This window comes from Manis javanica, chromosome 18 (genome assembly GCF_040802235.1).
Source record: "Manis javanica isolate MJ-LG chromosome 18, MJ_LKY, whole genome shotgun sequence".
Classification (NCBI taxonomy): domain Eukaryota; kingdom Metazoa; phylum Chordata; class Mammalia; order Pholidota; family Manidae; genus Manis; species Manis javanica.
The window spans coordinates 4,234,721-4,259,600 of NC_133173.1; the positions used below are offsets into that span (position 1 = coordinate 4,234,721).

The window sequence follows — 24,880 nt, forward strand, 5'->3', positions numbered from 1 at the left end:
GGCCATAAAATGGACCTCTGGGAGCGCAGGTAGGAATGTGTGTGTGAGACATACTCTCTGCGGGGAGAGAGTAAGTAGGGACAGAAAGGGAGGGCTCTGTGAAGTCCTAGAATGGGGGAAAGTGATGTGGGGGTGGGGCTGGGTGGGAGGCAGGGCCACAGGAGAGGAAGACAGGTGTGCCTGCAACTGTAGGTGGAGAATCAGGACGTAAGAGAATGTGGGGTGCTCAGCCCTAGGACAGAAGCCAGGGCAGAGCACAGGGGAATGAGGCATGGGGTGATGGTGGGCACACGGCCTGGGTGGGAAGGCACAGGATTCCCAGCTTGGGGAGGGCTGTGCAGTTGGGGGGCATGGGAAGAAATCGGAATTTTAGAGGCAACCTGCTTCCAGATAACAGCCAGTCCACACTGGTCTTGGGGGTCTGTGGCTACCGAATGAGCCCTGCTGGGGGTGAGGCTTGTGCGGATTGGACTTCACAGAGGAGGGTTAGCCAACCAGCACCACCAGCCTCCAAAGGGCACCCGATCTTACCCACAGGCCAGCTCAGATGTGGGCCCTACGAGGACTTCTGATGCGGCGCATAAAACCACCACCAAGGTTTGGCTGTTGTTTTTTACCAAACACATGCAGCACAGCCTTCCCCATCCAGAAGCCCATTCCATCACTGCCCCACTGGGAGTGGGGTGAGGTCCGGGATGGCGTTCAGGAAACAGCCAGAAGGCAAACCACACGTAACCAAGAGTCATCACAGAAATTATAGTTTCCCATGTAAATCTGGAGGGTGGACATTCCAGCTGTAAGTGACCCTTCCTACCTGACTTTGATTCCCTTTTTATTACACATGGTTGAGGGGGAGGCAGACAGGGAAGGCAGTCAGGCCACAAGGTGATCCCAGCGTCCAACTACACAGGAAATCCTCACATTTGCAGATTTGTTCCCCAAATATACATACACTAGAGCATATATAGTTAACGTCAGAAATCCCTTTAGGATGATGGGTGAAGACAGAAACAAACCCCTAGAGGTCAACCCACTTCTAAGAGTCCTTTTACTCCACTTATAAATATACAGATTATAAAGATAATACACACTGATAAAAATTCAAATAGCACAGAAATGAATAAAAGAGAAGACAAAAGGCCTCTGTACTTGGGGTCAGGCACTAGGGATGGGGGAAGGGTCAGATCTGTGAACTACACACATTCATTAGTAGGTAATAAGAACCAGTTATTTTACCTACTGAAGCTGCCGATTTGACATATATTTGGCCCTGCTTTGGCTTCTAACATTGTTAATCCCCCCTTTCAGAATCTACCCCAATTTCCTGCTACTTCCCCCACTTCCCATATTTGAGAGTGCAGTTCTCCAAGCACCTTCTGATTCTAGAATTTTTTATTTGGCTTGTATTGTAGCAGTACTGTAGCAGTTTTGATTTTTCATTCTTTTCTTGGCAAATAAGCATGAATTGGGCCAAATATGTGACACAGGTTCTCATGGGCGAGCCTGGCAACCTGGTGCTGCTCAGAACTTGTTTCCTTGGAAAATCCTTTCTGTTTTATGCATGAGCAATTAGGAGATGCTTACTTGTAAAATGGGGTAGGGGGACTCTGTTATCTCAATTTCTCTTTTACCAGAAAAAGCTCCCCCTGGTCCCAGGTCCCACCTTCCCTATTACTAAGATAAGCTTTGCAAGAGGGGCTGTGGAGCCCAACTGCCTGGGTGCCAATCCTGGTTCCAATACCAGGTGTGTGACCTCCAGACACGGATTCAGCCTAAACGGGCTAGTATGTGGACAGTGCCTGAACTAGTGCACACAGTAAGTGCTGTATAATAACAGAGCTGGGAGAGATCAGTCAAGAAAGGCATTTGCTCCTAGTTCTTGGAGGCCGCAGACCCCTCTGAACCCAGCGAAAGCTACAGGTCCTCGCCTCAGGAGAGCGTACACACACACATAACCCTCCACATAGCTGAGCTGCCAGAGAAGGCCACCGCAGACTGCCAGGGTCAAGGATCCCTAGCTTCAGCCCCCTCTGGTCCTCTTCACAGCGATGTGAGGGTCTCAGGGGTGAAATGCGGTACCAGTTCTCAAAGCATTCTGTTCACATGCACGAACTACTGTGCAGGAGCGTCCCTGCCTCGTTTCAGGTGCCACTTTTGGCAGAAATGTTACACCTTTCTTCCCCAAAGCCCTTTTGACCTTTGCCAGTTTTTCTCTCGATTCAGGCCAAATCCTCCCTTGGTCACCTTAAGACAAGCTCTCTGCGTGCAACAAAGCTCCACAGGCTTTTTGCAAATTATTCCCATCCTTCACCAAGGCTGATAGTCAGGCCCCGCTCCAGCCTTTACAGTCAGAGCGGAGCGCGAACTAGTGCCCGTGGGCCCCCACCAAAGGCATGGCAAAGCTGGGCGCCGTGCAAGGCCTGATCCTTCCTCTTAATAAGCTTGGAGACAGCACATTTCAGCAGAGCCAAAGCTGAGAGAAGCCAGAAGGAACTTGGAAGATGATCTAATTCCTTTGTTACCCAGAGAAGTGACTTGCCCGAGGTCACCCAACTGATTCACAGCCAAGCCCAGGGCCTCCTACTTCTCAGACTTCACCACGCAGGCAACACTGTTTAGACACAGATGCAGCAGGTCTGCTGAGGGGCCTGAGAGTCTGCATTTCTAAAAAGCTCCCAGGTGGTGCTGATGCTGTAGGTGAGTGGACCACAGACAACAGCAAGGGTTTGTATCAAGGTTATCGGCCCATCCCAGCCGGGGTAGAGCCTCTTCACCCCCCCGACCCCCCACATGGCTGTTTAAATGCTCTTTTCTTCAGGGAAGCCTTCTTCCCCCCACCCTCCCTGACGATCAGAGCTCATGGCCTCTGTACTTTTTCCTCTGAAGCTTTTGTAACAACTGTAATTAAAGAGCATTATGTAATTATTAATTTACTGTCTGTCTCCCAGGGAGACCGCAAGCTCCGTGAGGATGGGACCAACACAGTGCCTGATAGATCACAGTCAATGGAAGGGGAGCTGTTGTGGTCTGGAAGAACCTGGGTCAGCATCCTGGAACAGGAAGGCTCATGCCCGAGGAAAACACTGCCTGCAGGTGGAGGCCCGGAGGCCAACAGCGGCATTTCTAGCTTTAAAATTCCCACCAGTTCCAAATACACCCCAACCAAAATTCAAGTTGAAAAGCATACTCTGCCCCCCACCCAAAAAATCCCCTAAATCTTTATCAAGAGCAAAATAGTCCCCATCTGGTACTAGCCACTCTACCTGGGAAAGAGGGAGGCTCCCCCCACATAAGCATTCCCTTAGTCTTCACTGGGTAAATGGTCTTGGGGCACTGTGAGGGCCCTGGCAAAGGAGGCAGAGGGCATGCACCCTGACCAGCCCCGCTCCCCTGCACACCAATAATTTCTTTTCCAGTTTTTCTGCTGCCATCCTTTCGAGCAACCCTGAAGCTCTGAATGCTCAGGTCCTCGGTTGGGCCAAGATGTCTGACCTCGCTGTCATCCTAGGAGGGTGAAGTTTTAAGTCTGTCTGCCTGGGTTCAGATACCAGCTCTGTGCATTTGGAGGAGTTACTTAACTCTTCTGTGCTCCAGGGTCCCAATATGCCAAATAGGATGATAATGTAGTAACTAGCACCTGTGAGAACCAAGGGACAGGATATACACAACGATGAGCCTAGGCCAAGATATGTGATTATTGTTATGCTCCTCATATCCAGTGCAATGCAAGAATCTCTCTATTGTTTGGCACCAGTCTCCACCGAGTAGCTCCACCTATTCAGGATGGGCTCTTCCCAGCCCCTCCTGCCTTACCTGTCTGGAGCGAGTTTGAAGCAATGACTCACTGCAAAACTCTGCAGTGCCCATCAATCACCTCCCTGTCGCTGTCTCTGTGTATGATTTGTGGGTTCCTTCTAGCAGCGAAATCTTTTTCCTAATGTCCTGTACAAATTCAGAGATTCCTTAATTCCATAAGTATTTATCAAGGACCCACTATGCGCCAGGCCCTGTTCTGGGCACAGGGCTTAGCAATGAACAAAGAAAGACTTATAAGCTAACAAACCGACATTCTAGTAGGAGATCTAATGCATGAATGGAGATTCAGTTCAGGTCTCTGGTCATTCCTTACATCCCCATTCGTTTCTCCCAGACCAATCCTAAATAAATCACACACAAGTACAGAGCATGAAGGAAGCATGCTGGATCAAAAAGTGCAAAGTGTGACTTGGGAACATCCCAGTGACTTTAACTACTGCTGCCCTGCTGAACTGCTGGACTTTGAACAAGTCCATGTTAAAACAGCCAGAAGAGCCAGGTTCCTCTAGCAAGTCACACTGGCTATTAAATGCTCCAGAACGGTGTGTGTAACACACCTGGAAAATAGGGTGCTCCATTTACCCGTCTCATGAGGGTATCGTATGCCCATGGTTTCATGTTCCCATAGCCACGTTCTTTGGACAGAGCATGATTTCCGCATCCCCAGCAGGAATAGAGGCAGCAGCCTTGTGTTAAGAGCCCTGGAAGTAGACCCTGGAAGCTCGTGATTGAGTGCTGGCTCTGTCACTTACTGCGTGACCCCAGGCATGGAGCTTCTTATGCCTGTTTCTTCTAGGCAATTTCTCACATCCACATGAGACTCAGCAAGTTCACACATTCCTTAATTCAACAAAATGAACCCCTGCCCTGGGATCTGGGGGTGAGCAAGCCCATGGGGAGCTTGTGGAAAGCATCCTCTGAGATGCACCCAACACCACCTTTATTTATTTACTCCCTTTTAACTTCAAACTTGAACTTTCCAAACACAATTCCGAAAGAAGTATCTCTGGGCCACAAAGCAAACCTAAAATAAAAGTCATGCAAAATCTCTGCTGGTCCCATTAGTCTCCCTTCCTGCAACTCGAAAACCACTCCAGACCTTGTCTGTCTGGCTCCTTGTCTCTAGACAGCAGGCCCAAAGTAGGTTTCCCTGGTAGGAAAAGCCTGGTTGGAATGGAAGTGACCCAAGTACAGAACAAATGGCCACATGCCACGGGATAAGGACTCACCCAGGAATCTGCTCTGAGGACAGGAATGAGCCTCTGCACCCACTTCAACTCCCTGCATCTCCCTCCATGGGCACACAGGCAACCAGGTAAGCCTGGAGAAAAGAAAACGTGACCCAAATGTCCAACTCCCCCTACCTAAAAGAAAGCAGCTCTACCCCTGCTGCCTTCCTGCAGGAAAGGTGGGTCCTGCAGGTTACGGAGCACTGCACTAACGGAGCACTGCACTAACGCAGCTGGATCTGAAATTGACCGGGCAGAGGTCCTGTTCCAAGCCTGGCAGGTGCCTGGCTAAGGGTGACATGGCCCGAAGGCCAGCTAACAAAACCACCAGAAAGCTCTAGAAAATAACATTTGCTTTAACACAAGTAAGGGATAGCCATCCTAGGTCTCAAAAGTCAAAACCAGACAGACCCATGGTTTTGACCACAAATAGTAAGAATACATGTTTTACTGTCTATTGACAATTAAGGGTGGTTTTCTTCCCGTCCCCCACCTAGCTGGGCAGGTCTTTTGAAGGCCCCTGGTGAGGGTACAACAATGATGAGGGTACAAGCAGGACCCCAGTCTTCTACTTGGCAGAAATGAACTTTGGCTGTTTTTACTTACACGTGTACAAAGGCAGGACTGAAAGAGCAGTTTCAAAGTTATCTGGGTGACCCCAAGGGTGCAAAGTCCTGCCTGCTCTGCACACCTGTGGGGGAATTTTTGTGAATTTCCCAGGCGCCCACAGGAACTGTTATGTCCCCTCCAGGTCGACACCGGCTTGGAGTTTCCATTTTGCCCAGAAATAAAGGCGCACAGGGTGCCCTTAGCAGCTGGGGTGCTAGGCTGGCAGCTCATAGATGGGCCACGAGGATGGTCCCTCACTGGGCAGCTCAGACGAGGAAGAAGAGAGAGCACCTCTCAGTGTCCCTGTGAAAATGTACCCAGGCTGCGGCTCAGGCTTGCCCCAACTATCGCTGAGCTTAGAGATACATTAAAGACCGTTTCGGGTTAGTTAAAACCCACGCGAGCACCTCCCTGGCCTCTTAAATATTCCCCAACTACAGCTCAGTCTGGAAAGAAGCAATTGCAGCGACCATAAAAGTCATCTTAAAAGGCAAGTTGGAAAGAAACCCGATACGCACTAGTTAGCAAGTCCCCGGTTAGGGGGGCGGTGGCCCAAGGGCGGGATCTGCGGGATCTGCGCGTCTGCAGTGTCTGCTCCGTCGGTCCCCAAGTCCCCGCGCCCACCTGGCAGCCTCAGGACCCCGATCCGACGCCGGCGATCACACCCCACAGCTCCGTCCAATTAGGAAAATGACCGCGAGGAGACGGAGACAGACGGGCGACGAGGAAGGGGAACTGAGCTGGAGAGGCTGACGACAGGCCGTGGGGACCCCGCCAGCCGGCGAGCGCTTCAACAGGTCCCCGGCCGGGGCGCCCCGAGGCCGGCCGCGCGGGGTCCCGCGGCGCCCCGCGCCTGTCCCGGGGGCGCCCATCCCCGCCGCCCGCGGTGCGCCCAGCCCTCCCCCAGCCCCGGGGACGCGCACCCCCGCGGCGAGAACAAAGTTTGTGGGCAGCCCCCGGGGCGGGGCGGGTGGCGAGGGGGGGAACTTTGGGTCCCCGGCGGGACGCGGGGGGAGCGCGGCGCCGGGACACCCACGTGCGGGCCCGGGGGCCGCCGCCGCCGCCGCCTCCGGGCCTCCAGCTCGGCCGCCGCCGCCGCGCTTTCCTTTCATTTCTGCTTCTCTCCCTCCCTCCCTCCCTGCCCGCCCCGCTTCCCCGCCCGCCCCCCTCCCCCGCGCTCCCCTCCCGCTCGCCCACCCCCTCCCTCCCCCCGAGACGCCATCTCCCGCTCCCCCGGCTCGGCTCTCTCCCTCCAGCTCGCCGGCAGGAGGGAACGGGGAAGTGAAAGGAAAAGACGACATGTTTGCGGCGCGGCGCGGGCCTGCGCGCGGCCGTCCCCGGGGAGAGGCGGGGGGCGGGCCGGCCGCGGCCGCCGCGACCCACCCCCGCGCCCCCCGCGCCCCCCGCCGGCGCGCCGCCCGGGCTGCGGGGCCCGCGCGGGACACTCACCCTGCGTCCGGGCGCGGCTCCTGCGCTGGGCCCTCGGCGGGCCGGGGCCGGGGGCTCCTGCTGCCCGCCGCCCGGCTGCTGCTGCGCGCCCGCCGCCGCCTCCACGCGCGCCCGCCGCCCCCCTCGGCTCCGCTCTTTCTCTCCCGCGCCCCCTCTCCTCCCGCCCGCGCCCCCTCTCCTCCCGCTCGCTCGCTCGCTCGCTCTCCCTCCCGGGAAGAAGGGAACGAGGCAGGGCTGACGTGAAGGGATGCAAAACAGCTCCTCCTAAGCCGGCGCGCGGAGGAAGAGACCGAAAAGCAGCCCTTTTATCTCCCTTTTGTTTTCTCACTTCCTTCCACCCCCCGCACCCCCCTCCTGTCAGCCCAAGTTTTCTTTTCTCTTTCTACCGCAGAGAGGATTTTTCTTCCTTTCTTTCTCTGTCTTTCGGTTCAACTCTCCCACTCAAAATGAAAGCCTGGAGGGTTTTCTTTCTCCTTTTCTTTTTCTTCCCTCTTTTCTTCCTTCTTCCTCCTTTCTTATTTCTCTAAAAGGGTTTTGTTTGCTGTGGGAGTTTCGTTTGAAAATCAAGTCACGCCTTTTTTCCTCCTTTTCTTTCTTTCTCTTTTTTTCCCCCCCTCCTCCCAGCAGAAAAGGGGAACAAAGATTAACTGAAGCGGGGGCGCGGGGCAGCGTCGGAACCTCGCATGGAAACGGGGGGCCCGGCCCAGCCGGCACAAAGGGCCCGGGGCCTCCGCGCCCCTCCCCGGCCGGAGGGCGAAGGCTGGGTGTGTGCTTTACTTATATATTTTTAAAGTAGGCAGCGGGCTTGGAACAAACATCCCCGCTGAGCACTGAACTGGAAAAGGGCTTTGAACAGCTGTTTGCAGAGCCCTGGACGGCCAGGCTCGAGGGAGCGGCGCGGGCTGCGAGCGCCGGGCCCCGGGCGGGGAAGGGGCTCCGGGGAGCCGCCCCTCCGGGGCCTCCAATCCCGGGTCTGGGCCCCCAGTCCCCAAGGCGCGCTGATGGGGGGCGCGGAGGCGGGCCGTCCGCCCGGCAGGGGCAGGCCCCTTGCGCCTCCCTGAAGGGCCGCGGGGTTCCGCGCAGCCTGGTCTCCCCCCAGCTCCCCGGCGGGCCGGACCCTCGGCCTCCAACCTCCAAGCCCGCAACTCCGGCTTGGACCCCGACGCAGGGCGCGTCCGGAGTCCTCGGGCAGCGCTGGGCAGAGGCGCCAAGAAGGGTCAGTTATTCCTGAGGCGCCTGGACGTGCTCCCAGGATCTGCTCTGCCCTCAGCTTCCCTGGAGAAGCGGGGAGAACACAGGGGTGGGGGGGGCGGGGAGTTCCCAGAGCAAAGTTGGCCGCATTTCTCGTTTTCCCAAGTAAGTATTAAGCACCTGCTGGATGCCTGGGCCCTTGGACTGGTCCTGCTGCCAGGGGCTGGGGAGAAACGTGAGGTCTTCTGGGCCCCGAGAGTTTCCGCAGGAAGCAGTGCCAGAACCAGCCGCAGCGCAGGACCAGGTCATCTAGAGGAAGGAAAGCCTGGATCCTCTCCTCTCCCTCCCCTCTCTTCCTTCCCCCTTCCCTTCCTTCCTCCGGGCTGCATCTCCTCGGCTCCACCCCTTCTCATCAATTCCTCCCACACTTCCCCGCTCTCCCTGGCTCTTCACTGAGGGTCCCTTCTCCCAGCGAGGAGCAGATGCTGAGCCCCATTGTCTCTCCCCCCAGTGGCTGCAGTCTCCCGGGGACAGGACCTGCCACTCGTCACCCCTCCCCCCCAGCCCGGAGGTCTGGGCCTTTAGAGACTGGAGCCCCAGGGCCACTGCCCCTCGCCCCACCCCAGAGTAGCTCCTGGTGTTGGGAGCAGTGACTCCAGTCACTCAGAACACGATTTGTTTCTGACTGCGAGAGAGAAAAACGGTAGCCTGAGACTTGGCTTTGGGAAGGAGAACACCATGGTTTTCACATCAGCGCACAGAGCCCCGGATGACCCGAGGGCATTTGCCTCTGTACCCTCTTATTAGGATATACCGAAAGCTGCTTTTCCCTCAGTTTTATATCCTCCCACGTAGAGCATCTAGGCTGTTTCCTTCAAACAAAGCAAGACTCAGCTCTGATAATCAAGCATTCATTTAACAAATGTTTACTGAGTACCCCCTGTGCCTGCTACTACGCTGGGTGCTAAGGCCCTAACCGTCAGCACACATGGTCCTCTCTTCGGCTTTGCAAACTGGCAGGGGAGGATGACCAAGTGCCCTGTGATACATGCAAGGATGAACCAAGGAAGCGCTAAGAGGGTACTTGCACTGGGGTGGTCAGGGATGGCTTCCTTGAGGGGGTTACATCCAAATGAGTAGGTTCTTGCCAGGCAAATGCATGGGAAGGTACAGCCTGTCCAAAGGCCCCAGGGCAAGACAGCACATTCTTACAGATTCTGGGAACTGCTGCAACTATTTGCTGCAGTGAAGAGTACAAATGGAGGAATGGGGAGACAGGACAGTGTCAGGGCCCAAGTGGAGTAGGGGGTGGATATCAGGGAGATGTTCAAATTTTAGCCTCTCCCAGTTGCTAACTTCATGAACTTGGGTGAATAACAACCTCAGGGAATAACTTAGATTCCACTTCCTCACTTACGAAATGCGGGTAAGAACTCCCATGGGCTGCAGAGACAGTGTCTTAGGTTTGAGGGCCCAGGCTTATTGCTGTGTATCCCTGGGCAAGCTGACTTCTCTGTTTGCTCATCTGTAAAATGGGGATGAAAAAGCCTGCTTCACAGGGTTGTTGTAAGGCTTAAATGAGTCCATACCTCGCACTGTATCTGGTACATAAGCAGCAATACATGGTAGCTTGTATTCATTATTATTATAAATCAGGGAGTGACAGGGAGGTGCCCTTACAACCTGGAAATGAGGTTATGTTCTGGATTGAAACTGGGATGACTCATCATGTCAGAAATGTGATGAGCTGGCTGTGGAGGAAACATTCTTTCAAAGATGCCCTATGTCCCATTAGGTGGCTAGGATTAGGGAACACCTACGTCTGATTGGCATGGCCAGGGTGTCCTCTCACAAACATGACCAGAATGTGAAGACTTTAGTTAGGAAGGCTTAGCCTGATCAGAGTAATTCTCGTTGGCCTGAAGGACAAATAGGGAACAGAAGACAGTGGCTTCGTAAAATCTAGGAGACCCTCTAGGAGCAGATACCTGGCTGTGTTTGCTCTGGAGAGAAGTAGACACAGAAGTTCACACTGTGGCAGAGGCAGGGGAGAAAGAGATTGTCTCCCCCAGAGCCCATATTAAATGTCTGAAAACCTATTAGTCCTTTTCTTGGGTTTTCCAAGCAACTTGCAGATGAACTTGGCACTGGCAAAATGCCCCCTGAATCCAGACAGATGCCAGCATTCGAGTTGCTGCGTTGTAAACATTCTACTCTTCTTTTATTTCCATATGACACTAGTTGGTTTGTGAAAGATTTGGAAAATCAGCTAAGCAAGGCCAAAAGACCCCCTGTAGAGACATTATGTTTTGGTGTATATCCTTGGACATTTTCTATCCACATATGTACCTGTAAATGCACATAATAATAAAACTATACAAAGTAAATACTGTTAAACAAATGAATGATTATACATATGAATTTATTTTTTATAAAATGAACAAAAATGGCAGATGTATTTACTGAATTGCAATCACTTTTGCCCAGTAATATGTCACAAATATCTTCCCCCATTCTTAAGAAATGGTGTTACTCCATGGTGTGCATCACGTGTTTGAACACCTTGTTGGACTTGTGGGATGTTTCCAGTTTTTCACTTATATGGACTGGTTGTAATAATCATACAGTCCCCTCTGTGCCAGGTAGATGTCATACTCTGATCATCATTTTACATATGAGGAGACTGAGGTACAGAAAAGTTTAAAGAAACACTTCCCAAGGTCACAGCTCTGGAGTGACTGAGCCACAATTTGCAGCCACTTTCTAGCTGGGAGTTCCCTTTGGCATCTGTTTTCTCCTTTGCACCAGAGCAGCTGTCCCCTCCACATACCCCCCCCATTATCTTCTTTCACAGATCACCTCCCTGTGAGAATCTGTCTGGGCAGGTAACCCACTTCCTTCTCTGACACCTTTTTAACTTCAGTAATGTCCACCTCCTGGGGTCATTGAGAGGAATGAAAGCAGGTAATACAGGATGAATAATGTGCAACAGTATATTTCATATATCATGAAGTATGTGAATGTCACGAGGTACCAGCAAAGGCTTAACCTCATGACCAGACACCACCACCATTCAGCCAAATCCCCTGGCCTGCCCAGACGGAGGGAGGAAGCCTCCACAGTCCCACTAGAGGGGGAAAAACCAGCTGTTCTGGTGAGAAGCAGTAAAGGGAGGCCTCCCTTGGGTATTTCAGAAGCCCCATAGTTGCTCCCTTGGAACTGAAGTGGGAAAGAAAGTTTGTTGTAAGTTTATTAATAAAACTAAACTTGAAAGTTTTTTAAGTTTATTAACCCTCATGATTTCCCTGAGGGAGGATGCATTCATGCCACAGAGCTTCCAAAATATTTATATCCATCTCTGAAAATCAGGAACCTTGTAAACAGAAAAGAGAGATGAAACAGCTCCTCAGTGTTGCAGTTGAAGTGTTCACCAGGGTAACTGCTGGGAGATTAGTAGGCGATCATTAAAATCTGTTTCTTTCAGTGGCAGAAGCAAATGAACCTTTGAAAAAGATATCAGTCACTTTGTAATATTTAATATTCGATTTTTAGTATCAAACCTCCCAGCTGGAATCCAGCTAATGGCTGGCATAAGCCACCAGGGCTGAACTAAACTGGGCTGCTGAGAACAGAGGTGGGCCTAGGGCCCCTGAAAGGATGGGCTTGGAGATGGCAGGGGCACCTGGCACTGGTAAAGAGTCACTGAGAACTCAGTTAGTGGCCTGAGTCCTGCAGATGTGTTGGGCAACAACTCAGAGACCTCAGAAATATAGTAACAATTTAGGAATAGTCAGTGTCTGTGGGGGAAAACCCAAGAAAGCACACGTCCCTGTGGATGGATGAGCTGAACATCTGACATTTGTGAATTCCTTTTCCAGAAGTGATGACAGGGTGCGTCATATAATCTACCCCTTCTGACCCTCCTTGGGACCAAGGGTGTGTATTTTTTCATGGTTTTTTCCCATCATCACTTGGACCAATAAGTTAACCAGTCCTATTTGCATAAATATAAGAATAAATATATGACAAAAGAAACATAGGCCATCAACCATGGCAGCAGGAAACTGCCAGCGTCACCAAACAGTTAAAAAACAAATACATAAAAGCCACAGTGATGACACATTGCTATGCGTTGGCTAATGGGTACAAAGCCTGCCTGGAAAATAATTTGATATTAGGGACTAAGAGAAATTTAAAAGTTATACCCTTTGATTCAGTAACATCAGGTCTAGGAATCTATTTGAGAGAAAGAATCAGCCATGTGGCCAAAGGTGTACGTTAAAGATGTTTATCAAAGTTTTATTTACCTGGGCAAAAATTACAAATGAGAAGGAAGAAGGAAGGAAGGAAATAACCTAAGTTTTGAACAGCAAGAAAGTGTTTAAAGAAGTATGGCATGCTACAACTTGAATAAATACAAATATTTGATATAATACTAGATAGCTATTAAAAACCACGTTTTTGAAGAATATTTAGTGAGTTGGGAAATGTTTGTAACGTACTGAGCGAGATGCAAAACTGCATAGGCATCAGAATTCTATTTTTGTCCAATTGGTACATATGTACATTTATTCTGAAAAATACATATCAAGTACTTGGAAGGAAATACGAGTTAAAAAGTCATTTCTGTTTGTTGGAATTATGGACGATTTTTGTTTTGTCCTTTGTCTCTTAGTATACTTGCCAAATTTTGATTATTTTTTATATATATTTTATATTATTTTTAATATAAATTATATTATTTTTAAACAATAACTTCTATGCTAGAAAACACGAACGCTAGGCCTCTCATTCAAGGCAAGGGTGAGTGGATGCAGGCCAGGCCTTCAAGGAGCTTCTAGTCTATAGGAGAAATAGCCAAGCAAACAGGAAGTTACACTGCAGAACTGCAATTAGTTCTCCTCCCCTGGAAGTGTTTGAAGACCTGAGAGGAAAGAGGAACCAGCATTTTGGTTGCTGAGGATTTGGACTCTGGGTTGAATAGACTATCTATTGTGAAAGCGTATTGTGCAAAAAGAGAAAGGGGCTTTTTGTGCAGGGAGATAAAGAGGGTGTGGGATGGGAGCGCGAGGGTGGGGGAGGAGGAGGCAGGCCTGGGAGCAGTGGGTCCGCTGTGGGCAGGCACGCCCCGAAAGTCGTTTCAAGTTGTGCTCCCCGGCCTGCAACTGTGTCACAGCATCCAGGGCCAGCCAAGTTCCTGGTGCTGAATTCCTAACAGGGGCTCCGTAGATGTTGATTGCCCTTAGGAATAGATGAATGAGTGAGCACGTAACTTCAGGGATCACTCTCATGAATTTCCTTTAAGGCATTAATTAAATATGTTGTCTGGAAAAGAAAGATTCCATTGTGGAGCCATGATGAGGAGCAAGACAGGAGGGGAATTTATAGTCTTCTTTACCAAGGCAGCAAAGTACGTGTGCATGTGCATGCGCGTTTGTGTGTGCATGTGTGTGTGTGTGTGTGTGTGTGTGTGTGTGTGTGTGTGTGTGTCTGCTTCACCATCAGGAGGAACCTGAGTTCAGGGGTGAATGTAGCACTGACTGGAGTCTGTGGAGCTCTTGGCCGACGTGACCTGCCATCTGTGTGACCTCGGTCAGACTCAGTCTCTGGGTTTTTCAATGCCTAGAAAATGGGCTTTGGGCAACCTACGTTCATGGAGGAGATCAAATGCATGCAGGATAATGCTGTGCAGTAAAGCACCCTGAAGATGGAAGGAGCTAGAAGTGTCAGCACGATTGCCTCACTTGCTTGCTGGGATTGGGGGAGTGGAACCATAGGGTAATGCCTTTGCAGTGTTGAATCGTTAGGCATGAATTCTCTTTTTGGTCTCTTCCCTTTACATCTATTCTTCACCTCATCAACAAACATTAATTGAGAACCGACCCTGTGCTGGCCACCAAGAGGGACAGATGTAAGATTAGGTACAAAAGCTCTCATCTTTGGGAAGCCTTCTCGGAAGAGGTGATATTTACAATGAGTCCTGAAAGAAAAGTAGTAACTGCTCAGCTCAGCCAAGGGGACAGGGCTCTGAGCAGGGGCACAGACCTGAGGAACCTGTTTTCCTGTTCTGCTGAATGACACAATAGGTGCAGAAAGCCTAGCACCATGCCTGTTTTTTAGTTGCTTCTAAAAAAAGCCAGCTCTTTGTCCCCTCTGTATCAAAATCACTTCTGCTCTGAAACTTCCTGTTCACATTTTGTTCTTTTCCCCCAGTTCCTGGAGATAGATTGGCTCCGGCTGTAAGTTGCTCTGCCCAGAAAATCTAAAGCACCTCCTTCAGTCTCTGCTCAAAAGCAATCTGGACAGGCTTCCCTGACCAAGCCTTTGAAGGCAGCTCCTCTCTGACCCGTGCTCTGCTTCGTGCCCCCCACACCCTTGCATTTCTTGTCTTCAGATATGACATGGGCCTAATTGCTTGTGTGACTTCTTCTGTCCCCACCAGAATATGAGCTTCCTGAGTAGAGAGAACTTTGTTTTGTTTTCAAGCAAACTTTTCATTTTGACATCATTGTGTTTTTTAAATTAAACGTTGTATTTTAGTTAATTGTAAGAAAACCATTTTTCTGGCTGTTGTCTGGCTACTGCACAGAACTGGGCCTGGCACATACCAGGCATGAGAGGTAAATATTATTTAAAGGAATAAATGAATTGAGGAAGAATTTCTGAAAAACATCGAGACTACTGTCCCCTTAAGTTCTCAGCCCAAATGGCTTTCCTGGAGAGAGGTGGGTGTCTTAAAGTTTCGAGGCATGGGTAGCCCATCTTATATAAGTTCATCTAGAACATAGCATTTTCCATATGAAGAAAATGGCAAGTATTTCTATATGAAGAAAATGACAGTACCGTGTACCTGATGCAGAGGTTAAATAAAGAGGGAAAGGTCAAATGAACTTATGGGCTTAATGCAAATTCAAATGAGCGTCTTCTTCAAACTTTCACAAAAAGATCATAAAACTCATTTAGCAGAATAAACAGGTGGAATTTCAAGGAAATGTTTGTAAAATAAGAGCAAGGATGGTGGCAATAGACGTAGAAGGGAAACATTTTAGAAAAATGTAATATTTAAAATTGTGTGGTATTAAGGCAAAAATGTATAGCTGTTTTAATAGTCTAAAATAGAGAGCTCAAAATAAGACAATGATCCACGTACTAATCTAACATGTAATCAAGGGCCATCATTGGAAAAAGAGGATTATTTTAAAAATTATTTTGAGCTAACTGGCTGGCAATTAGGAAAAAAACTTCTACTTTCATCTCACATAATAATACAACAAAAAATTCTATCCGGACTAAAATATAAAAATTTTATCTGGACTAAAATATTATATGAAATAACAATAATAATAATCAAGACCAAATCATAAAAAATTTGTAAGGCAAAGAAAATAGACACTTTCAAGCATCTGGAGAAGAAATGACTTTCCAAGCTTAGACCCAATGGAAGAAATCAAGGGAAAAGAGAACGTTTTTGGTTATGTCAAGAAGTTAAAATTTTCCATGCTAAGAACACAAAAATCATCTCCAAGATATACTGTTAGTATAATGTTCACACAAAGAAGAAAAATGTACACAAGACAAAGGTACATATTTTGTGGGAATATATTATGTGTGTAAATAGTGGTCAGGAAGGATATATACAAACTGATAGCTTTGGGGTGGGGAGGGACTGGAGAAAAGGGTGGGCAAAGGGGACATTTGCTTTATTTGTAGTGTATAAATTATGAATTAATTTTTAATAACAAGAATGTGCTCATGTTCATGTAATTTTAAAAGTGGCAACAAAAACAAAAAGGCATATTATGTTAAATATTTTAAAAGCCATTTTTTAGTTACATAAAGAGCTTGTCTTCAATGATTTTTCAAACTGTAAAATCTCAATAGACAAATAGTCAAAAGATACCATGAATCAGGTCACTCAAAAAAGTCCAAGAAATTGTTCACACTCAGAGTCATTTAAATAAAATGCACCGAGTTAGAACTCCAGCTTCCCTTCTGGGCCCCAGGACCAGCTCAGTCTTGGGGAATGGGCAACTTGGGGGAACTGCCACAGAGGGAAGGCAGAAAGAGACCCTTGCGCAAGTCCCCCTAACTGGAGATTTTGCCAGCACTGCCTGCCCATCGCCTTCTATGGGGTCGGCGTCCTCTCCTGCCACCCCTTAGCCTTCCTGCTCTTTCTGCAGTGGCCACCCTGCAGGGAGAAGGGCATCCACAGAAAGCTGGTGGGATGGCCCAGCCTGCGGACACAATGGAGGGCATTCTGTCTAGTGCCCCACCCTGGTGTCCCTTCCTGGGGCTGAGCACCAGAGAATGGGGAAAGTTGGCTTTAGGACTTCCTCAAGCTCGGAGAAAACCACAGGCCGAGGTGGGCAGGACTGATGAAAACAAAGGAATTTTATTTTTTTATTTCTATTTTTTTAAATATTATAAGTATTTTAATGGAGGGATATACAAAATGGTATGTAAACCCATTGTATTATAAAATCACAAGATTCACAAAGGAATTTTAAAGCACAGGAGCAGAGGGGAAATCTTGGGGATAGGGTCCCTCTCTTTGGCTGTCAGATCCCCAGCGTTTGTCCAAGCTTGGGACCCCACAATGAACAGCTGTGTGACTGCATATGGTTCACCTCTTTTTCTGGTCCATGCAAACTGAGTTTAAATCCCAGTTCTTCCTACTAGCTACTTGACCCCAGGAAAGAAAATGAGCCTTCCTGAACTCATTTTTTACCTTTCTAAATTGAGGATAAGAGCAGAGCTCCCCTCCAAGGGCTGTGGGGAAGTTAGGCACTCAGCACGGGATCTGGTCCAATAAAGGGCTTGCCAAGCAAATGGTAGCTGGTACGTCATTCTTCAAAAGCTCGACCCGCTCATCAGCTCGAAATAGTTCATGGATCTGAACATGTACATCTCATGTCTGCTGGTCCTTTCTGCTTGCATTTTATCCTCACGTGTCACTTGTCCCAACAGAGCTCCTCACCTCTTTGCAGGCACCATACTGAAACTGTCTCTACCCTGGGCTCCTGTTGATGGCACCACTGTCCATCCAGGCCAGCCAGAAACCTGGCCCTCCCTATCTTTCACCCACAGTGCCCATTAAAGCCCAAGGCAAATTGATTCCAGCCTGGAAACACTTCTCAGGTATTGATCAGCCCTCCACTCCCCGGGGTCTGATGCATCTGCCCATATCCCGTCCCCTGAGACAGCCTTCTAACCACTCTCTGCACCTGGTCTGGACCCCCTCAGACCCAGTCTTTCAGAAATGTCCTCTTACTACCTTAAAGCCTTTTAATGGCTTCTCATTGCCCTCAGGAGAAATCAAGACAAATGGCAAATTTGTTGAGCAATTACTGTGCGCCCAGCACTCTGCTAGGGGCTTTACCAGCTTTATCTCCTTGAACTCTGCAAACCTATTCTGTAGCTACATCCATTCCACCTGCTGGGTCACCCTCAACAGGTTCATTTAGCGACTCAGTTTCATTATTCATGAAATGGGGATAACATTATCTCATAGGATTAAATTAGTTATATTGTGTAAAGTGCTTAGAAAAGTGCTTAGCATGTAGTAAGTGCTTATTAAGTCTAACTAGGTGTTAGAGAAGATGCCCCATTTTGCAGATAGGGAAACAGAAACAGGTTAAGAAACTTGCCCCAAACCCCACAGCGCATGAATGGCCAGGTGGGTGGGATTCACACCCAAGCATGCTGACTCCTGCTGCTGAGCTGGGTCTTCACGGAGACTCCCGGGCCCTGCCTGTTGCTCACCAGCCTCTTCCAAAGCCACTCTCCCTGCTATACTCTCTGCAGCCCCTAAACACACCTCCGTTCCTTCCACCTCTGTCCCTTTCAAGCTGTCCCGTCTCCTTTGGCCCTGTCTCCTCCAGGAAGCCCTCCCTGGAGCCACAGAACAGATTAAGTCCCTGGTAAATCCTTCCCATAGGCCTCTTCCCCCATTTTTTTTGGCCACACATTGTGCTTTAGCAACTATCGATTTGTTCCTAATGCTGTTCCCTGCTTTCCCTGGCCTACAGCTCAGGGGAAGGTTTGGGATCGGGTGGAGAGGCGATCTTAAAACCCCCAGTGCTCAATCAATATTTGTAGAATGAATGAGTGAATGAATGAATCTGGGGCTTCATTTGCCCTTATCAACTGATACCACAAAGCTCTTTTCTAAGAGGGAGGGAGGTGGTGAGGGGGAATTTGTTTGGAGACCCAAGCCCAGCAGGGGAGGTCTGGGGTAGCCATGAGGGGAGAGGGGCTCCCTGGTGCAAGGGGCTCTCAGAGAGGAGAAGACAACATACTCCTTGTCAGATCTTGTCAGCTTGGGGGCCTGAGTGGAGAAAGCTGAAGGGAGAGGGCCTGGCACCTAGTACGTGCTCAGTGTACGTTGGTCTTTCACATTAACAAAATACCCTGAATGGATCTCCTGGGAAAGGCTGTTTCACTTGGAAAAGGGAAAAGGGAGGGAAGGGGGAATAATATGAACAAAAACACAGAGAAATGAAAGCATAAAGCATCTGCATGTGGTCTCCTGTGGTCAGTACGGTGGGAACCAGGGTACGTCTGTGGAAGGACTGGGCGGTGAGGCTGGAGGTGGGCTTGTGGCTGCAGCGGAAGGGTCTTGAATGCCGTGTCAGGGTATCTGGGCTGTATCTTGTAGGCTAGTGAATCCCAAAGTGTGCTTGCTAAATGACATTGCATATGGAGGGCTTCTATGTCAAATAAGGCTAAGAATAGATGGAGTAAAAAAATCGAAACAGGTCCTTTACTGAAAGATGGCTTGGAGCCCTTCATTTGTCATTTTGCATCGGAATTCTCTAAGAATGTGAAGGACAGTGGATTTCTCAAGCTCATTTGCCCAAAGAATGAGGGTTCTAAGGAATACAAGGAGGGTTATAGAAAAGCTGTTGTAGGCACTGGGCCACCCTGAACGGTTTCTGGCAGGGTGCGAAGTGATGGGATCAGGTTTGTGTTTTAGGCAAAGAAATTCTATAGCCTGGTTGCTGGTGGGAGAGAAGCACAGGGAAAAGGAGAGAGAGGCATGTATCCAATCAGCTCGCGTCAGGGAACAGAAGCAGCCCACGTGTGTGTCTCAGAGAATTGCGTGTACCGGCCGGTGGGGTCTAAGCTTAGCTTGGTTGCCGTCCCCAACCTTCTAGAAGACGGTCTGAGAGGGGAAGTGCCGAGTGCTGGAGAAACGTGGGTTTGAAGGCATCTTGTGGCTGGGGTGGACAAGGGGAGCTGGCAGCCCAGCTGTCTGCTCCCTCCCCGGCTCAGGCCCAGACTCACATTCACTCTGTGTGGGTTTCTTCCCTCTTAGCCCCTCTCTGGCCCCTCCCCTTGCCCCCTTTTGCCCACGGGGTCCTATGGGACCAACTCCTGCTCTCTTCTCCCTCCCCTGGATTCCACCCATGGGTCCAAAATGACCCGGGTCATGGTGGAGTTGCAAAGAGTTACCTGTGCCTCGGCACACCTGTAAAAAGAAGATGTCAAAGAAATGTCCTCCCTGATACACTTAAAGCAAGAGAAAGGAAAACCGCTAGGCGCGAAGGGAAACCCAGCGGCACACAGACCCTGCCACCGGCCGCCCCTGGGTGCGCTCAGAAGCCCCGCTCAGGCCCTCACTGCCGTCCAGGCCTGCTAGCTCCTTCTCAGTAATTACACTTGCTTTTTCTCAAGGATCAACACTTATAACAAATACAAGGTTTCACAGCCAAAATTTTTTTGATTTATCATCCACAGTTGTAAATTTTGCCTTTCATTTCTCATTGCAAATATCTAAGCATTTCTGTTCTACTACGGATTACATTTTAAAAATGTTAGATCAATTTGGGTAGTTTACAATAAAAAATGCCCCCTCCTCTGTCCCCACATGGGAAAAAGTGTGCCAAGTTCGAAAGTGATTCACCACTGAGCTTTGGGAGCATGCCCTGCGTGAAGATACGCAGTGTACTTTGTGACCCCAGAATGGCTTGCGTTTGTTCCCCGAGTGGACTTCGGCTGTTCCCTTCCCTTCCTGTCTCCCTCCCTCCCTACTTCTTCCTTCCTTCTCTCTTTCCTCTGTCTCTCTCTTTCTTTCTGACGTCCAACACCCACTCATCCCGCTTCTTATATTGCATCCCAATACTGCTTTGCGGGCACACCTTTGACATCCTAAGTCCATGCAGTTGGGTGGGTGTGGAGCCTACCCTGAGCCCAGCCCGCCAGCACATCGCCTCCCTGTGTCAGGGTCGAGCCAAGGCAGGCCAGCTAGAGCCAGGGAAGCTCAGCTGGTTGCTGAACTCACTGGACTACCTGTTGCCTTTCCCTGAGTCTGCAGCCTTGGCTGCCGTCTTACCATGACAGGGAAGTAAAGCCAACACAGAGGGGAGCAGGGCTGGGTAGCTGGCGCTGGAGGCATCCTCTGCTGCCTGGATCTGGCTGTACTGAAGCTCCACCTACCTGGGCTTTTAGTTCTATGAGCCAGTAAACCCACTTTTGGGTTTTCTGTCACGAAAGGGCCCTGCCTGGTTCCCTCTCTAACGTCTGCCCATCTACTCCCACCTCGGGGAGCCTCATGCCAGACTCTCAGACCCCCACTGTGGATTGAAACACCCATGCTTCCCCTCTCTTGGGGGTATGGGCACTGCGCACACTTCTTGCTGAAAAAGAAGGGACTGTTTTTAAACAGTCTGAGCTCCAGTCTCCTCTGTACCTCCAAATAGGCAAGTCACATATGTTCCCAGGGCTCCAGCAGACACTCTAGCTGTTATCTGGCATCCATCCTGACACCCGGAGCAGCTCAGCAGCTCTCTGGCAGGGCGAGGCAGCCAGCCTCAGGCAGAACGCAGGTGACAGGGAGCTCAGCGCCTTCTGACTCTCCCTCCCGCCAAACTGATCAGACTGGTCTCTCCATCTCTGGAGGCAGAGAGAATTCATGTCGTATTTGGAAGAATAGTAAACCTGGCAGTAACGTGGGGAGAGGGGTGGTTGCAGGTGTCAGCCAGATCTGGGTCCAAACCCTCATCCCACTGTTTACAAGCTGCTTGCTGGTGTTGAGCTACTGAGCCCTGAGCCTCAACTCTCTAGTCTGTAAAATGGGTTAGCAATGTCCACGTCACGAAGCATTTGTGGGGACTGAGTGACATAATGAGGTAAAGCACAGCACCTGAATGAAGTAAGTAACCAAGACATGGGGAAAATAATAATTGATATTGTCATCAGCTGTCTCCAGGCCTGGCCTACTGGAAAAGCACGCTAGCGCACCCTGGAAGCAGTAAGACAGAGAAGGTGGTGCTGTGGTTTGATGGTTCCTCAGTAGGAGCTGCAGGGTGAAGAACATGGACCTCAGCTTCAGGTGAACTTACATTCAAGTTGGGCTCTGTCATTTATGTTGTGTGACCTTGAACAAGCCACGAGAACTTTCTGAGCCGTTATCACCCCACGTGTAAAGTGGGCAAATGGAAACCTCTCTTGGGCTTGTGGTGAGGATGCAATGAGCTCACAAGTGCACCTGTGTGGCACGTTGTTCAACGCTCACAAGGCTCACCTTTCTACATACAGGTAGTGTGTACACCTTGGCTGTGTCCATGGTGCCTATGCAAGTGGTGGTCTGTAATTACTGAGCACAGGAATGAGGCTGCTGTTCCCTTTAAGTGGAATTAATCTAACCAGCACCTCTTCATCCCTTTAGTTCTGGTTGTGGAGCTTTCCTGAACTGTGTGACATTGAACGGGGCACAGTGTTCTCTCTGTAAAATGGGGCTATTGACACATTATCGCTTTCACAAGCTGAATGTGAGGATTAAATGAAATGTGGACACATTTAAAAAACTTTCTAGAATCCTATTTATGGCCCCAGATGGACTCAGTACTCTTTTCAGAATATTGAATACTTCTCACTATTCAGATTTGGGTCCTGCCATTTCCAATGCACATTAAACATTTCTAACATATTTTTTCTATGTCTGTTTCATCTGGAGGTTGGACATAGTAGGGATGGGATGGAGGGAACAGCAATGCAGAATCTGGCATGGGCCGGGCTCCCTGATGGAGAAGGTAGTTAGAGGGGCTGGGGAGGAAGAAGGAGACAGGCCGGACAACTCAGTGTCAGGAAGACCCCGACCTGAATCCTGGCTTCAGTTGAGAAACCTTGGGGAGATCACCACCACCATTTCCAGTCTCCCTATTTTCATGGAGATGAGCATTCTACTGTGAAGATAAAGAGGGAAACATATTTAAAGTGCTAGTGTGTGTCCCTGGAATGTTCTTAGTCTCTGTGACTTTTATTTCATTACTGAACGAAGAGGAACAAATCAGAAATTCAGGAACCCCCGAATCCAGAAATGAACACTTGACCCTCATGAGTGAAGCTGATTTTCAAATGTATGGTCTTCCTTCACTTAATGCTATTTGATCGGTCAGCATTTAATAATGCAGAAAGCTGTCGAATTACAAATTACCATGTTGTATACTTGAAACCAATATAATATTGTATATCAACTATACTTCAGTTAAAAAAAAAACACTCTTTGGCTTGGAATGGAGAGTGCGGACTCCCGTGGCTGGAAGGGACATCAGCTGGGGCTTGTAGTGGTGGCCCCAGGAATCCTGGGTTCCGCAGAGCTGCCTCAGCGACAGGAGGGCCTAGAGAGCAAGGTTCCGGGGGTGGCAGCTCAGAGAGGTTTGAAAACCATGCAGCTCAGTGCGGGAATCCACTACGGTGCTCCTGCTGTGGGGCAGGCCCTTCCTGGAAGAATCCAGTAACAGTAAACTTCACTACCTGTCTTTACTAGAGCAGGAATCCACTGTCCTGTCATGGTCATCTGTGTCTGGTTTTTAGATCCAGTTTCTAGAATTCTCCATCCTGAAGGAGCAGCTTCCAGGCTGACTCACCAGGAGCTCCAGGCTTCTGCCTGACTGGCCCTCCTGAGGATACGCTGGGGGGCGGGAGGCTTGTGCTGAGCAGCAGGAGGAGGAGGGGGCCCAGAATCCTTGAGAAATCAACCCTTTCGGAGGGGCCCTAGGGGCCAGACGCCTCTGGGAAAGAGAGCTCTGTGCTCTGTGAGAACTGAGGCGGTAATAAGACAGGCTGTAATTAGTATCACCGAAGCTCCAACAGACATCCCATCATTCCAATAAAAAATGAAAGACGACCAGGCCCCGGGGGCCCAGGGCCTGCAGACACTTGCCAGTCCAGGATCTTCCAGCAGAGGGCGCTCACGGGGATGGGAGGTGCCCCACTCCAGCCAATGCCCGCGGTGCCAGCCACCAAGCCGCTGGAGAGGCCGCCCTGCCCCATCTGGCCCTGCTCGGCGGGAGAGTGGGTACCAGGACACCTGCGGTCCCAGGGGGAATGAGCCATTCAGAGGCGAGGCCTGGGAGTGTTGGGGGTACGGGAGATGGGGGATGGGGCGCTTGCGTCGAGGATGGACCCCAGATTTTCACCCCAAATTAGCACCTCTATTTATGTGACCCATTTCGGTCTGATTGAGTTTCCCCCTGGTGCAGGGCACAGTGGCTCAGCCAGCACTTTCCTGCACACTGCTTCCGTATTTACCTGCTGAAAACACGGCTCAGTCATATTCTGATTCTGCTCAAGACCCTGCCATGGCCATGGCCACGGCATCCTGTGGCGTCTCTGCGTGGGGTCCAGGCCTTTGGTGACCTGCCTTCCCCCTTCCAATCCGCATCATCCCCACACGCGCAGTTTGCCCGGGCCAGCTGGCCCCCGGCTGCTTCCCCCAGCTGCCATCCGCGGTGAAATGGCACCAGCAGCATGCACCTCACAGAGTTGCTTTGGTGAGCATCAAATGAGAGGGCGCCTGTGAACCACACTCCTGGCACCTGACAGGCACTTTAAACAAATGTTTGCGATGACGACAGTGCTGCCTCTGAGCCAATCCCTTCCTCTGTAACCCGCCCCTCCTGTTCACCCAGCCGGCACGTGTCCACCCCTCCCAGCGCAGCTCAGTTACTCTGCCTCCCAGAAGCCGTCCAGGATCACTTTGGGCCAGCAGTTTACAAGTCCGGGGTACTTCAAAATCACCTGAGAAGGTTTTTTGTTTCTTTCCTTTTTTCCTCTTTTCTTTGCATGGTTTAAAAAAAAATTTTTTTTTGGCGATACAAACACATAGTGTAAAATTTACCATCTTAACTACTTTTAAGCATACAGTTCAGTAGTGTTAAGTACATTCATATTGTGCAACAGATCTGAACTCTTTCATCTTGTAAATGTACACATTAAACAAAAACTCCCCACTTCTCCCTTGCACAGCCCTTGGTAACCATCCTACTTTCTGTGTCTATGAATCTGATTACGTTAGATATTTCATTTAAGTGGAATCACACAATATTGCTCTTTTTGTGACTGGCTTATGTCACTTAGTATAATGTCCTCAAGGTTCAGTCAAGTTTAGCATGTGACAGGGTTTCCTTCCTTTTTAAGGCTAAATAATGTTCTACTATATATAATATATACATAATAATATATAATATATAATGATATCTCTATCGCTATAAAACTACCATATATTGTATACTATACATTATAGTAGAATATTATTGCATATTTTATATTATTCATTATGTATTATACATTATATTATATAT

General features: G+C 49.6%; 1 protein-coding gene and 1 long non-coding RNA gene across 13 annotated transcripts in view; one reads left to right on the plus strand and one right to left on the minus strand.

The window, feature by feature from the left end:
* ZNF710 (zinc finger protein 710) overlaps nt 1–8,658 on the minus strand; it is a 62,597-nt gene extending 53,939 nt beyond the window's left edge. For 3 of the 12 annotated variants that reach the window (XM_073227156.1, XM_037000684.2, XM_037000683.2), the window contains exon 1: nt 7,104–7,584. The gene's annotated coding sequence lies outside the window, so the exon portion shown is untranslated. Of the gene's footprint in view, nt 1–5,045; nt 6,129–6,172; nt 6,642–6,690; nt 6,710–7,103; nt 7,586–8,474 lie in introns of those variants that run through there. The other 9 variants (XR_005056598.2, XM_037000676.2, XM_037000680.2 and 6 more) reach the window with 8 other exon arrangements.
* Nucleotides 8,659–8,725: 67 nt separating this feature from the next.
* LOC118968764 (uncharacterized) lies at nt 8,726–10,695 on the plus strand. Its single transcript, XR_012127176.1, has 2 exons — nt 8,726–9,374; nt 10,420–10,695. It is a non-coding gene; the product is annotated as an uncharacterized lncRNA (long non-coding RNA).
* Nucleotides 10,696–24,880: the final 14,185 nt, after the last annotated feature.